Raw genomic sequence first — 13,502 nt, 5'->3', positions numbered from 1 at the left:
GGTCACCAAGCGTCCGTGCTTGACCCATGCATAGCGGCGGGTTGGGCTTGGTCACACCAGTGGCACCTGGGGTTGTTCAGTCTGGAGAAGAGGATGCTGCGGGGAGACCTTATCCTCTCTGAAAGGAGGTTGTAGAGAAGTAGGGGTCCGTCTCTTCTCCCAAGTAACAAGTGATAGGACAAGAGGAAATAGCCTTAAGTTGCACCAGAGGAGGTTTAGGATTGTTCAGTTAAAGGGTTATCAAATACTGGAACAAGCTGCCCAGGGAAGTTGTTGAGTCACCATCCCTGGAGGATTTAAAAGATGGATAGACATGGTGCTGAGGGACATGGGTTAGTGGTGTTTTTGGCAGTGTTATTTTGATGGTTGGACTTGATGATCTTAAAGGTCCCTGTACACCTAGATGATTCTATGACTCTATCTCTAGGCAGTTGCCTTGCGTGTACTGCAGCACTGGGTGCTCGCCATCACTCCACCGCTGCAGGGGCAGGTATCACACAACCGACTCTTGCTACTGCCCTGATGGAGTTATTGGTGCAATTAAGGCAATGCTGATTCTCCGTATATTGCAAGTGCAGAAGGAGCTGATGTTTCCAGTAACTGATCGATCTGCTTTCAATATATTTTTATAAGTGGCCTGGCTGGATCTGTGCTTGCTAGCGCTAGCTGTGGAGCAGAAACTGCAAAGAAAATTATGTAAAATACTGTGTGCTATGTCCTCTACTGGTGTAAATCAAGGCAAACCCACCAATTTTGGTGGCATTACCACCTATCTCTAGCTAAGGACATGAATTGATGTTCAAGGTGACATCCTAGAGCCTTTCTCTGTTGCTTTGCTCTTCCTTTCCGTCCTTTAGCACCAGCTGAAATCTGAGGGCAGGTAAGAGCTTGCTCCTCTTGCAGCTTTTCCTCTGTAGACGTGTATCTCCAAGAGGAACAGGCTCTGCCTCTTGCAGTTTCCCTTTCTCAGGTGAAACGGGATCTCTTCTCTGTGCTTTTGGCTTTCTCGCTCTCTGCTCTCATTTTTCATCCTGATGATACCGTGGGGACCCTCGAACTCAGCAGAGTGTTTTTCATGGCTCCAGGCGCTGCCGAGGCAGATGCACGGTCGGGTCCCGGTGCCCACATGCTGCTGGCTGTAGCTGGCTCCATCCCTGCACCCCGGGGCCGGGCACCTCGATGGACGGCAGATCGGTAGCGGAGCAGCTGCCTCCTGATGGTTTGATTCAATAAGGGCCCGTCAATACAATTTGCTGTCATCTGTCACTTTGCAGCGGGGCTCGGAGCGGCGCCTGCAGAAGCAGCTGTTGCAGGAACGTGCCACGAGGGCTGCCAGTCCTGCTCGGGGCCCGCCTGGGCTCGAATAAGGCAAGTCCGGTTTACTGACCGGTTTGACACGTTACAGGCAGTCAAAGGCGGGTTGCGATGCCCTCTCAGGGTCTTTGCAAGAGATTTTGGCCCTGGCAACCCTGTCCTCCTTAAGCAAAGATTACGAGTGGGTGGGTGTGGGTGTCTCCTGCCTCCCAGCGCAGCCCCATCCCTCCTCTGCGCAGCTTCCCATGCTGCGTCCTGCAGCGGGGCTGGCCCAGGGACGAGGCTGTCATCGATACAGCCGCTTGATTTGGAGTATGCCAGCTGCAAACACAGGGGAAATGGAAGTTTTGCCTCATTCACAGCCACAGATATGGCAGCAGAGCATGGATGTAGTCCTGGGTATCTCCCATCCAGGGACTGCATCAGAGCTGGGCCTGTTTCAGCAGCAAACGGCGAGCCCTGGGGCTGTGCTGCAGCTGAGGCAGCCAAGCATGGCACTACTGAAGCAGAGGTGTGTCCTGCGTGTGCTTGACACGCAATTAAATGCCTTGAGCTGGACCCTGCCTACCTTCAGATGTGGTTGCTGCTGCCACAGACGCGGGTGACACCGCTTCTTGCTGACGTAAGCTCCGGTCCTGCAGCCTGTGGTGCTGCTGAAGCATCCTCAGGTTGGCACACAGTCGCTGCACGGCTGCTCCTTGGCCAGCACTGACATGCCTCCGGGCTCTCAGCACATCTCCAAAGCCAACACGTGGCTTTGGTGGATCCCCTGACCCTCGCTGTGCCCTTGTGTCCATGTGCATAAGACAGCAGCTTTATTTTATTTAAGCGTTTCCAAGCACAGGTGGACATTTCAGCCCTATCTGAAATACAGCAGCATTTAGCCATGTGAGTTTCAAATAATGCTAAGGAATTACCCTGCCAGGAGCCCTGTCCTGAAACAGCTTGATTTGGCCACTGTGCTGGCTACCGAGTGCCATTTTGGTGCAAATAGCATCTTTGGTTTCAGTGCAATGTGCTTGTGAGGTGGTGAAACGCTGCAGCCCAAGTGAGGGACGACGCCGAGATGCAGCTTGGTGTTGGCTCTGTTTATTGTGAACCCGGGGTGCTTTAATTGCTTTGTTTTAGTATTAACGTCGCTGAAAGGATTGGCTCCGTCTCGCCCCGAGGAGATGGCTCTCACCAGATCCTCCTGCTGTTTGCTCTATCATATGACAGTGCTGTAACGTAACGGGCCAGGCGGGTTGGTGGTTCGGTTTGGGCAGAACTTGTGATATTTGCTATTTTTAAGTCCTGGCTGCTAGAGTCATGTGTGTGGCATCACGCTCGGTGTCTGGAGAGGGGAGTGTGTTGCTGGCGCGGCAGTTTGCACCCTGGTATTGTGGTCCACGGCTGAGGTTTTCAGGCATTACCTCCATGCAAATGCTGGTCGTGAGCAGCGTCTCAGGTGCTCCTTCTCCTCTCTGCCTCTATGGTAAGAAACTTCCTCTATCTTAAAGTGAAGTCTGGATGCTATGAACCCCAAGGGCTGTTTACATCCAAAGGCTGATGTATTGATTTTCTTGTGTCATCTGGTGTGCAGACTCATGCAGGCACCTCCTCTGCCCTTGCTCTTCTCCTGACTTCTCCGGGCTCGTGCTGGGGCTGTGTCTGGGCGCGCTGGAGCTGTGTCTGGGTGCTCAGGAGTCGGGCACCTCAGGTCTTTGCTCCATCCGGCAGCCTGGGAGTGGGAAATCCTGGATCCCGTCCTGCTGCCGTCTGCCTTTTTCATTTGGGGCTGGGGTCTGTGAGCTCCAGAGGACAGCTGGATCCAGGCCCTTGACTCGGCGATGCTGAGGAGCTGTTTGGGATGAGCAGTGTGACAATCTCAGTAGTGTCTGCCTGTGGTGTTGGCGACAGGGAAGCAAATGCAGAGCAACGCCCCCAGTAGCGCTGGTGGCCTGAGGCGAGGGGGCTTGCCCTCCTGCCTGCCAGGAAACAGCACCCAAAAAAACGCACTTTAAAAATAACCCCTTTGTTGTTCATCCTTTTCTTCTCCCTTCAAGCTCCTATGCGCCTTCCTCTCAGAGTATGGATTTTTTTTTTCTTTCATCACATTACCCTCTACGGCACTTCTCCTTCCCATGCTGGAAGCTAAGTGCCAGTTAGAAACTGCAACCAAGTGAGGAAGGAGGGGAAATGTGGTTTGTGGTGCCAGACTCGGGACTGACCGACCAGAGCAGCTGGGAGGCACGTCTGGGGAGCTGCACCGAGGCCGGGGAGAGGCAGGATGGAGGCAGCTGTTGCAGCGATGCGGGGTCCAGCAGCGTCGCAGTCGTGGGTCGGGGAGCCCCTGGCCGGGGGTCCCGCCTGGGCAGCGCTTGGAGCCGGGAAATGGAGACTAATCCCTTCCCACCCTGCTGTGTGCAGAGCAAGAAGGAATCAAAAGCAGCTGAAAATCCCGGATTTCCCTTTCCATTTGGCGGAGGGATGGGGGGAAACAGGAGGGAGGAGACGGACACGCTATGGGGTGTAGCTCCACCTTTTCCCACCGCACAGCATGCGATGCCTCTACACCCACAGCCCTTTCCCCTGGGGGGGGACACTGGCTCTGGTCATCCATCCCCAGTTATTTTGAGGTCAGCACAAGGCAAGGCTCTGTCTCCAAGCGTCGTGGCCCTGGCTGCTGCTGACAGTCCAGCCCGTTGCATCGTTGCACCAGACTCCATCTGAGACCTACAGCAAACCTCAATTTCCAGGGGCCCTCGATTGCTAAACGTACCTACTGCTGTGGAAAAGAGCTGGGCAAAAGGCAGTGAATCTCTGCTGGAGCCTGGGGAAAGGAAGCGGGGAAAGGGAATGGGGATTGGCTTTTGCAAAAAGGTGACTCAGTGCGTGTCCCAGCTGGCGTTGAACCTGCGTGCCACCAGGCTACGCACCCACGTGTAATGGAAACGCTGACACCGCTCCTCGCCAGCGCATCGCAAATAGCGATGGGTTATTAAGCATCAGTACGTATATAATGCTCACTGCTGAGATTGATGCAGGTCAATTTGTTTTCAATGTTGGCCGTTCAGGAATGGATTAATCAGCCCATCCTTTCTGTGCCACGAAGGCTGAAGATGGGGGAAGCTCCTCGGGGGCAGGATGCTGCCTCGCGGCTGTAGAAAGTCTTGCTGAGGCTGGATGAGACCCCGAGGGAGCAGCTTGTTTCACTCCCCGTCTGGTCCCTGATCCTCCTCCAAATGCTCGGGTCGTGTTTCCTAGGCTTTTTTCCCCTGCAATTAGGGGGGCAGAAAATTCTTAAAATCTGATTTCCTACCAAAATGAGCTTAATGCTGTCATGGTGTCTGTCTGCCTGTGTGCTCTCTCCCCACCTGACTTCTGAATCTGCTGGCCTGCTTCATGCAAATTTGGCTGAGGGCTTGCAAATAATTAAATCTGTGCAAATATGATGAAATAAGGTGGTTGAGAGGAGGAAAAGAATCTTGTAAATGCCCCAAAACATCTGTAGCATGAGTTCATGTATTATTAGACACCAGAAAATCCACATGGGAGATGCTTCTTACAAACACTTTAACCACAAAAACATTTTCGTTCTCAGTTCATACATTTTTAGGCACCAAAGACTGTCTCGAGACACAAAACCGTAGGAAACAACACAAGTAGTTTCAGTGCTCACGGGATGACCTTTTTATTTTAATGAAAACTGAAATTCTTCGGCACTTGACGTGATCCCCGGAGCCAAGACTTGAAGGAAAAACAGCATAAATCATGGAACCGAAGGTAAAAAGTCGTGAGGGTCATCAGCGTCGGGGCCGGACTCAGCGCCACAGTGTGACTCAGCGGCGCTTGCCGAGTTTGTTGATATTTGTGCCACTGTAACCCAGAGATAAATCTGGCCCTTGGCCACCGGCGTACAGTATTGTTTGGAAGAACACTGCTCATCCATGCCAAAAACCCACAACAAAAAGAGTTTTGCTGGCCATTGAGAGAGGCGCTGGAACAACTTCCCCACTAAAACAATGCGGAGCGGAAACCTTTTAAAGTGGTAATTACCGTAGGGAAAATAATTTTTTTTTTAAACATCCTTTGTCTGAGGGTCTAACAATACCTGGGAATACTAAAAGACTTTTACAATTCTTAATTGACTTTTCAGCCATGTGACTGACTGTTTCATCTCTGCAATACCCGGCTAAGGGCTGGGCGATGAAACTTTCCCTTTCCAGCTCCTGCCAGCCTCTTTTCCCGACTCTCACGTGGCCGACACCAGTAAGTGTGTACTGGGGCTGTGACAGCAGAATGTTCATGTCCACTCACTGCATCCCAGCCCAGACCGAGGTGAATTTGGCCCAAATGTTGGTGTCGGTGAGCATCCAGGTGCGCTGCCGGCTGGTTCAGCTGCCGGACGTCTCTCCTGCCGTGCTCCTGCAGCTCCTCTCCCTCGTCCCTGCGGCTGCTCCGGGCCCTCTGGCTCCTCTCTTGGCCGCTCGCTTTCAATCACATCAGCTCTTTGCTTTGCTGGAGCCTGGCTCCAAGGTTTCACTCCTCACTTCAAATCAAGTCAGCTTTCCTGCGGCTTTCACGGCGGCTTTCCGACGTGTCTGGATTTTGATGTATGCTTTCCCTGACGTTTGTGCAGCCGAAGGAGATACAGGACCATTGTTGGAACATCCTTTTCCATATCCCCCCATGAAGGGGCTTTGTTCCTGTTTAACTGGATTTTTTATTTTAAGTAACCTCAGTTATTTACTTGTGTTATTAATGTTACGTCTGCGATACACCTGACTGTTGTTTCACTTATTTCCAGGATCTGGCATTTAAATCTGTTCCACCTTATTTTTGCACTGGGTTAACTCTTTGTACTCAACATAGGCTACATGTAAATATGTTTTATTTTGCTACCTGTAGCTCTTCAGATCAGCTCGGCACTGCAGCCCAACATCTTGCAGCCTGTTTGGCTCCCATGTTTAAGTTGGTCTTTGGACATAATTTAATCTTGTGCAACATATCAACTCTGTGTGCTCCTTCCCTGTGCTGCTGCTATGGCACCACTTTTCTCTTGGACTTCTTCGCAGCTCCGTGGCACCATTCCCTCCCCTACGTGTGTTCAGACACGTCCTTCCAGCGATAGGGTATGGTGCTGATCAGGTTCAGGGAGCTGAGTCTGAGCCTGCTGGGGTGACGTTTCCATCGGTCGCGGTAGCCACACAGATGCAAACCTGTCCCCGGGGAGAACAAGCAGCGTGGGGGCAGAGCCTGTCCCCGGCTATAACGCAAGTGCGGGCACTCAGCGATGCCCATAGGTGCTGGTAGGAGATATGGACCAGGCAGCCGGCCGGGGGTGAGCCTCTCTCTGCCTTCTCTAGCCCAGGAGGAGAGCCAGTGGGGTGACAGCCAGAATAAAGCTGCTCTTCCGCTTCCCTGGCTGGAGAGGGGGACCCAAAGGCCCGTCCATATTCCCTGTCTGTCCCCCCGCTGGGCGCAGGGGGTGCGGGTGTACGTGCCGCTTCGTGGCTGCAGCCCATCGGCCCCGGCAAGTGAGAGTGGGGCTGGAGAACGTGCCGGGGTAGGAGCTGATGATGATGACAGGCTCTGTGAGCAAAGTTTCTTGGTTATCCGCTGGGATTTCTGTATTGATTGGTTGCCAGAGCCTCTTGTTTCTGAGAGTCTCCTTTTACGCGATTCAGCTGAACGTGTCATTTTGGCTGGTTATTGTTGGTGGAAAAATATACTGCCTGCCCTTGAATGTGTTTTTGAAAGGTGAGCAGAGCCAGAACTTTGTTCTATTTCTTTTCCAGCCGGGCTCAGGAGCCTGGCCATTGAGAGCACTTGCTGCTCCCCGGATGATTTGGAAGGAGCTGCACTAGGGTGAGAGGGGGCTTGGGGAGGGACGGGGCTGCTCGGCCTTACATAAAGTAAAGACAGGAGCATCCCAAAGCCGTAACGGTGGGTGATGCTGTTCCATAGGCAGTCACCAACTGGGTGATGCAGTACCCATTTTGCATATTTAGCAGAGCGGTGTTTAGAACTGAGCTAGTGCTCCCAGCCTGGCCCCAGTAGCAAAGTAAAAAGGTGCTGGAGGGAGGAACTCTCGGGGGAACAGAAAATCCAGCACATAACCTCCCTCACCGAAGGTTGTAGTGAGGGGAATAAGTCATGCCCAGTGAATTCCTTGATAGGTTGAGTTTCTTTCGGGAAGTGATGTAGCTGGGAGACAGGTTAACTTTGCTTTGAGGTCTGCATAGCCCCCGGCCACTCTGTGTCTGAGCACGGCAGCACAGGGGCTGGCAGCACTCGGGGTGCCCCCTGGGGAAGCGAGGGGCTTGGGGTACTGTGCCAGCTGTGGGGAAAGTGACTCCAGCTGTTGGGGAACTTGTTGGGGGGACTCAAGCCGCTTTGCCAATGAAACCACCACCGCTGGACCTCACCCACCATCAGCAATCAGATACGTGTTTCCAATATGTAATGAAATCTCGCTATGTGGTTTTATTATTTTTTTGCTAGATAAGAAGGGCTGTTTTGATTTCAGAAAGGAGTTTCCCCTATCTTCAGGGGCTACACCCATTCCCATCTTTCCCTGCCAATTTTCATGGCTTCATAACCTTTCTCCTCTTTTCTACCAGTGATTTTTCTTTTCTCGACTGTTATGCAGAGGATCTATAGAAGCAGGGATGGAAATCACAGTAACTCTGAGCGCCGGGGAAACCTGAACTTGTCGTACGCTGATCGCTAAGCAACACAGAAAAATGTTTTTCCTGTTTTTCTTTTGGTTACAAGCACCTTAGGTGGGATTTGTTAAAAGAGCTGACTGAAACATTCTGGCAGAAAGGTGATAGGGAGATAAAAGCTGCCTTTAAAGACAAACAGCTCAAGAAATAATAGTCTTTACCAGAGGAGCTCTGGCGTGTCTGCGGCGCGTCAGGCTTCAGCGGCTTAATGCCTGCTGAACCCTGCACTCGGGGGAGCGCCACGGATGCAGCGGAGAAGCACGTGGAAGAGGGAAACGCTGGAACCCGGAGCTGCAGCTGCAACTCCCCCTCGATGCAGGGATGGTCCGTAACAAAACTCTCTGGGTATTTTACCATCCTCTCGGAACAGCCAGCTCTGGGCAAGCTTTTGTGCTTGTTCTGCTGCATCCCCTTGCCACCAGTGCCCTGCAAAGTGCTGTTAAGGTCTCTTCTCACATGATGGACCCTGTTGGTTTTGGCTTCTTGGACATAGTTTAATGTTACTAGTTATGTTTTGCCTGTTATTTCTCTGATTGTTTTCACTGTAAATGGCTGTGCGGCACTTTGCTGCGAAAGAGTTGAGGCACCTCTACTCAGAAATGCCCCCACGAAGCGTGCTGCGGTCTGTTGTTTCTTAGAAAGTGGCTTGATTCTGCCACGCTCCCCTTGTTGGCCTTGTTCTGCTGAGTTTTTAGAGGTCAGCAAACTCGAAAACCAGAGGTTTGTGTTGTCACTTGCTGCCCCGATGGAAGATGCTCAGATGCTACAGCCAAGTGGATGGCTCAAGAAGTAGGATGGCGGAGAAATATTCCTGCTGCAGGCTCTTGAGACTTCAAGGCTTGTGGCATAATTGCATCGCCGTCGTGAGCTTCAGGAGCCTGCAGTCTCGGCAGGAGATGCCGTAGCCCAGCTGTGCGCAGGGGCTGCAGGAAATGAAACACAGAATAGCTGGATGGAGACTTTTAGATCCTAATTGCCCGGGGATTTGGTGTGCTTCCTTTGCTAGGAACTGACAATAATTAGGAGCTTGCCTTGCTGTGTTAGCCGTTTGGTGTGCTTCAGAGAGGCTGGAGGAGAGCTGCGTTCCTGAATTAACCCGGCGCTTAATCGGTAGCCGCCCATGGGGGGCCGTGGGGAACAAAGCGGGGGTTGCAGCTGAAAAACAGGTGCCAGCGGCAGAAGGGGCACAAAGTGCGGGAGATCCTGAGTCAGCCTTCCTCCCTGCCAGCACAAAGAGAGTTCGTGGTGCCTGACTGCCGAGAAACACCCAAAACCTGGAGGCAGAGCGAGTGAGTGATCCAACTGCCCTGGATCCAAAATACTCAGCAGAGAATTTCCTAAAATCCAGGCTCCCTGTAAGCTGTGACAAGTGGTGTGTGGCTCACCCTTAAAATCTGGTTAAATAGGGGCATTGATCTTGTTTGCAAGTGAGAAATTGGGTCTGCGAGGGACTGAGGGCTGGCTGTGATCTGTTGGTCCCCAAATTTTGGGAGCAACTGCTCTAATCTAACATCTGTATATGGATTGTACTGAACGGAGCGGTGGCATCGTTTTCCATTCTTGCACAAGCTTGGAGGGTTTTTTCCTCATCTTGAAGTAGAAGAAATAGTAGTAGTTTATTATTATTATTATTTTTTATAAAATAATCTTCCAGTTGAGCCTGGGCAGTGGAAATAGCCTTTCAAATTAAAATCTGAATGTCCAAGAAGTTTTGATTTAGGACTTAATGCAAGTATAACGAACAGCCTGACTTTTAGTTGGTAATTCTTTTAGCCCTTTTCCTCCAAAGTGCCTTACAAACAGCGACAAAAAGGGCTTCCCCGGCCCCTACAATAGAAGGAAGTGTTATCGTCTCCATTTTACAGCGAGCGGCCTGACACAGAGCTCTGCGGGGATTTACCCAATGCGCCTTGTGAGTTGGTGCCAGAGCTTGGGACAGAGGCCGGATAATGTTGCAACTCCCCCATAAACCAGCCCGGTTCCCATCGGAGGCTGCTGGTTTGGGTCCCAGTTCACTCGCTTGTAGAACAGTGGAAGCTGGTGGTGTGTGATGCTCCAGAAGGGCTCAGCTGGAGGTGGCGGGAGCTGATTCTTGGTGTCTTCTGTGGGTCGGGGCTGAGATCAGCTTTTTGCAGTTCTCTGCTCTGGCATCTGTCCCGCTGGAGGCTCACTGAGGCTCAAAGAAAATACGGGTAGCTGGTGTGTGCCCTCAGGGCGGTGGCAGGAGAACTGGGGGTGTTTGCAGGACACCCCGTGCCACGCGGGAGGCAGCAACCCCTGTGAAAGCATTTCTGAGCGATGCTTTGGGGTGGGCAGCCTGGCTCGCTCAGCCCCTGGCCTGATGGAAAAAAAAAAAAATAAAAAATCCCCAGCAATATAGAGCACGGGAACTGGGTCACCGTGAGTTTTGTCCTGTAGGAAATAACGCTGGAAAGCCCTTCTCGGAAGTGGAGCAGTGAGATGAAAGCGAAGGAGGGCAGTTGCTGGGAGGGCTGGAGGCTGGAGCTGAGGGGGATGCTCAAAGGCCACATGTACAAGCTTGTACGTGCCGGGGAGAGACAACTCGGGGTCCGTGCTGAGCCCTGTTACTAAGGGACAAAGTAAAGTCTGAATCCGCAGGTGCTGACCCTAAGGGACTGAATCGGGGAACTAGTTTAGAGTTTGCAAAAGCCCCTCTGTGTCACCCGCTCCGCGTTATTTACCGTGCAGGGAAGCCTCCGGGCTGGGGGCTGCGGCAGAGCCGTGGATCCGTGATCTGTAGGTGCTGTACGGGTTTGTATTTATCCAGCCAAGTGCTGATCGCAGAGTGGCAGAAAGAAACGAAGGGAGGGATTTCCCACAGCACCCGGTTCCTGCGCCCGCTGAAGGCGATGGGACATTTATAGCTGACGTCAATGCAGAATGCTCAGTGTGTTGTGAAAAGCTTTTGCTGAGCTTGCCAAGTGTAAATTAATGATATTATTATTTTTTTTAATGAGTCACTCAATCGTTGATCGTTTTCTTAAATCCCTTGCTCCTGGAGTCGCGTGTATATAAAATGATTTCATTTTTCCAACGATTTTTAGTCCTTCAAGGCTATAGGGGAGAAACCTGAGGGTATGATCTGCATGTTGCCTTTTGGCTCTGTGCTTAGAGGCAAATAAGTAGTTATTTGTTTTGAATCTCACGATTTTCAAGAGCTTGGCCCCTGACGGCTGAGTGTTTGGGGTTAGCTGCGCTGAGCAAACATCCTGAACTTGGGCTCCTGACCCCGCTTTGAGTGTTTTGCTTTTCAGACCCAGAAGGTTCCCAGGAGAGGAGAAAGGAAACTGGCTGGCTATTTTTAAACCCTTGCAGTTGCCTTCCTGCCTTATATTATTTATTATCCATTATCAGAAGTGTTTCTCCCCTGAAACCATCTTTAGTGGTCAACCAAGGGACCAGTGAAAATTGCCCATCAAACAGAGCTGCATCTTTCCGTAGAGGTCAGACGAAGCTGGAGGGTTTTGAAGGGTTTTGCCAACTGAAAATGAGTAGTGCTTTTCTTTATTACGTGTACTCAGCCAGTGCCAAGCAGTTCCAGTGGTGGGCCATAATTTCACTGCCCTAAGAGATAAATACTGAAGAAAAGCACAGTCTCCCTCCCGAGGTCCCTGCAGCCCAGGGAGGTAGCACTGATTTCCGTTAGAGACTGGGGCGCTGCCTCCCGTTTCTGTGTAAACTGGGTGAAACGATGCATGCAGCCCATCTCGTGTCATAGCACATCTTGCGCTGTCACACGGTTTCTGCATGACGCGCCAGTGAGTCTAAGGACACCTCTGTGCGGAGCATCGTCACATCCTTTCTGCAGCGGAGACAGCTCCGGTGCCCTGACCGGCACCGCGGGGTCACCTGGGCAGGGATCAGGACCATGGCTCTGCCGTGTTAAAACCCGCATTCCCGTCAGGAAAGCATCCCGAAGGTGCAGGGCTGCCTTGGGCAGTGTGAGGCCCTGGTGCAGGGCTGGGTCCGCTTTTCCCAGGGTGTCCCGGGAAGTTCCCTTGACCCTCTGCCGCTCTAGATAAGCAGGATAATAGCCCACATTGTCCTCACTCATCTTCCTGCCTTGGTAAACTTTCAAGTTTGAAGCATATCGCATCCCTGGCAGCTTTGTTAATCCTTTCCTGCCCGGGCAGGAGCTGCTGGTGCCCTGGGCAGAGCAGGACGTGCGAGCATCGGCTCCATGTTCTCATTGGCAATAAAGCCGCGGGGCTGGAAGGCCCTGGGAGCCTGATGTTATTTCAGCTGCTTGGGGGGAGCTGAGGCGTAAAACTCTGGGTTTTGGTGTTGTCAGCAGCAACTGCCCGGACCCTGTGATATAGTTTATGGGCAGCGTGCGAGGAGGGGAGGGGAAGGGGCAGGGGAGGGTGAGAGCACGCTGTGCTCAGTGCAGGGGGACGGTCAGTGACAAACAGTTTTGCTCGTTTCTCTTTCTTTGCTTTTGAAAACAAAAATTACGTTGCAGGGTTTCAGCATCGTCTTGGAGGCTCAGGGCCTCTTCAAAGTGGGATCTGCATCTCTCTTCCCCCGAGCCCCTGCTGGGCTGAGTGTGTGCGCCCTGGTCCCTGCTCCCCAGCTTTGCCTGCGCATCGGGGTCCCGGCACAGGGAAGGGGGTCAGACCCACGGTGACCCACGTCACCCCGTGAAGTCCAGCTGTGGAGAGCGGAGGGCCGGGCAGCGCTCTGAACACGCACAGCGCTGTTGGCGGGGGCTGAGCTCATGTCATGAGATAAAACTTGCCTGTTCAGACAAAAACACGTGCTGTTAATATTCATGCACTTGAATTTAATACTTTTTCGTTGGGTGCGGGCGTGTGACCCCCAGATCGAGGTGCTGTATGAACACCTGGAGATGTGAGGCTCCTTTTCCAGAGCCGCTGTCACCTGTATAGCTTTGCTCCCTCCCACCCGAGTTAAAACTCGCGGCTCCAGCGAGTGTCACCCACCCTCTCCCCATCCCGGTGCCGCCCCCCCCCCCCGTAGCTTCACTCCTCCTGGCAGCTCCGTGTCCCCGCCACCCGCAGCTCCCACCCCGCGTTTTTGTGGGCTCGGGGTGTGGGGGGGGTATCACAGCTCGGCCGCCTCCCGCAGCCCCGTGTCCGTCCGTGTCCCCCCCCCCCCCCCCGGCTCCCGCGGGGGCTGGGCCGAGGCGGGCCGGCCCCCGGGGCGGGCGGAGGCTGCGGGAGGAGGAAATCCAGTGCCTGGTTTTGCAGCCTCGCCGGCTCCGTCCCGGCCCCGCGGTGACATCAGGCTGTTGGGCGGCGGGGGCGGCTGCGGGCTCCCGGCGCCTGCCCCGCTGCTTGCGGGCGCTGCCGCCTCCCGACCCCGCCGAACCCTTCTCCCTCCACGGCCGGCTCCCCGTTCCCGGGAATCCATTCTTCCCATCCCGGCCCATTTCTCCACCCCCCCCCACCCCTCCCCGGTGCTTCTCCCCGGTGCATCCCGGGGGCGCTGGCGGGG

Source organism: Numenius arquata, chromosome 19 (assembly GCF_964106895.1).
Source record: "Numenius arquata chromosome 19, bNumArq3.hap1.1, whole genome shotgun sequence".
Classification (NCBI taxonomy): Eukaryota; Metazoa; Chordata; class Aves; order Charadriiformes; family Scolopacidae; genus Numenius; species Numenius arquata.
This window is presented reverse-complemented; position numbering follows the sequence as displayed.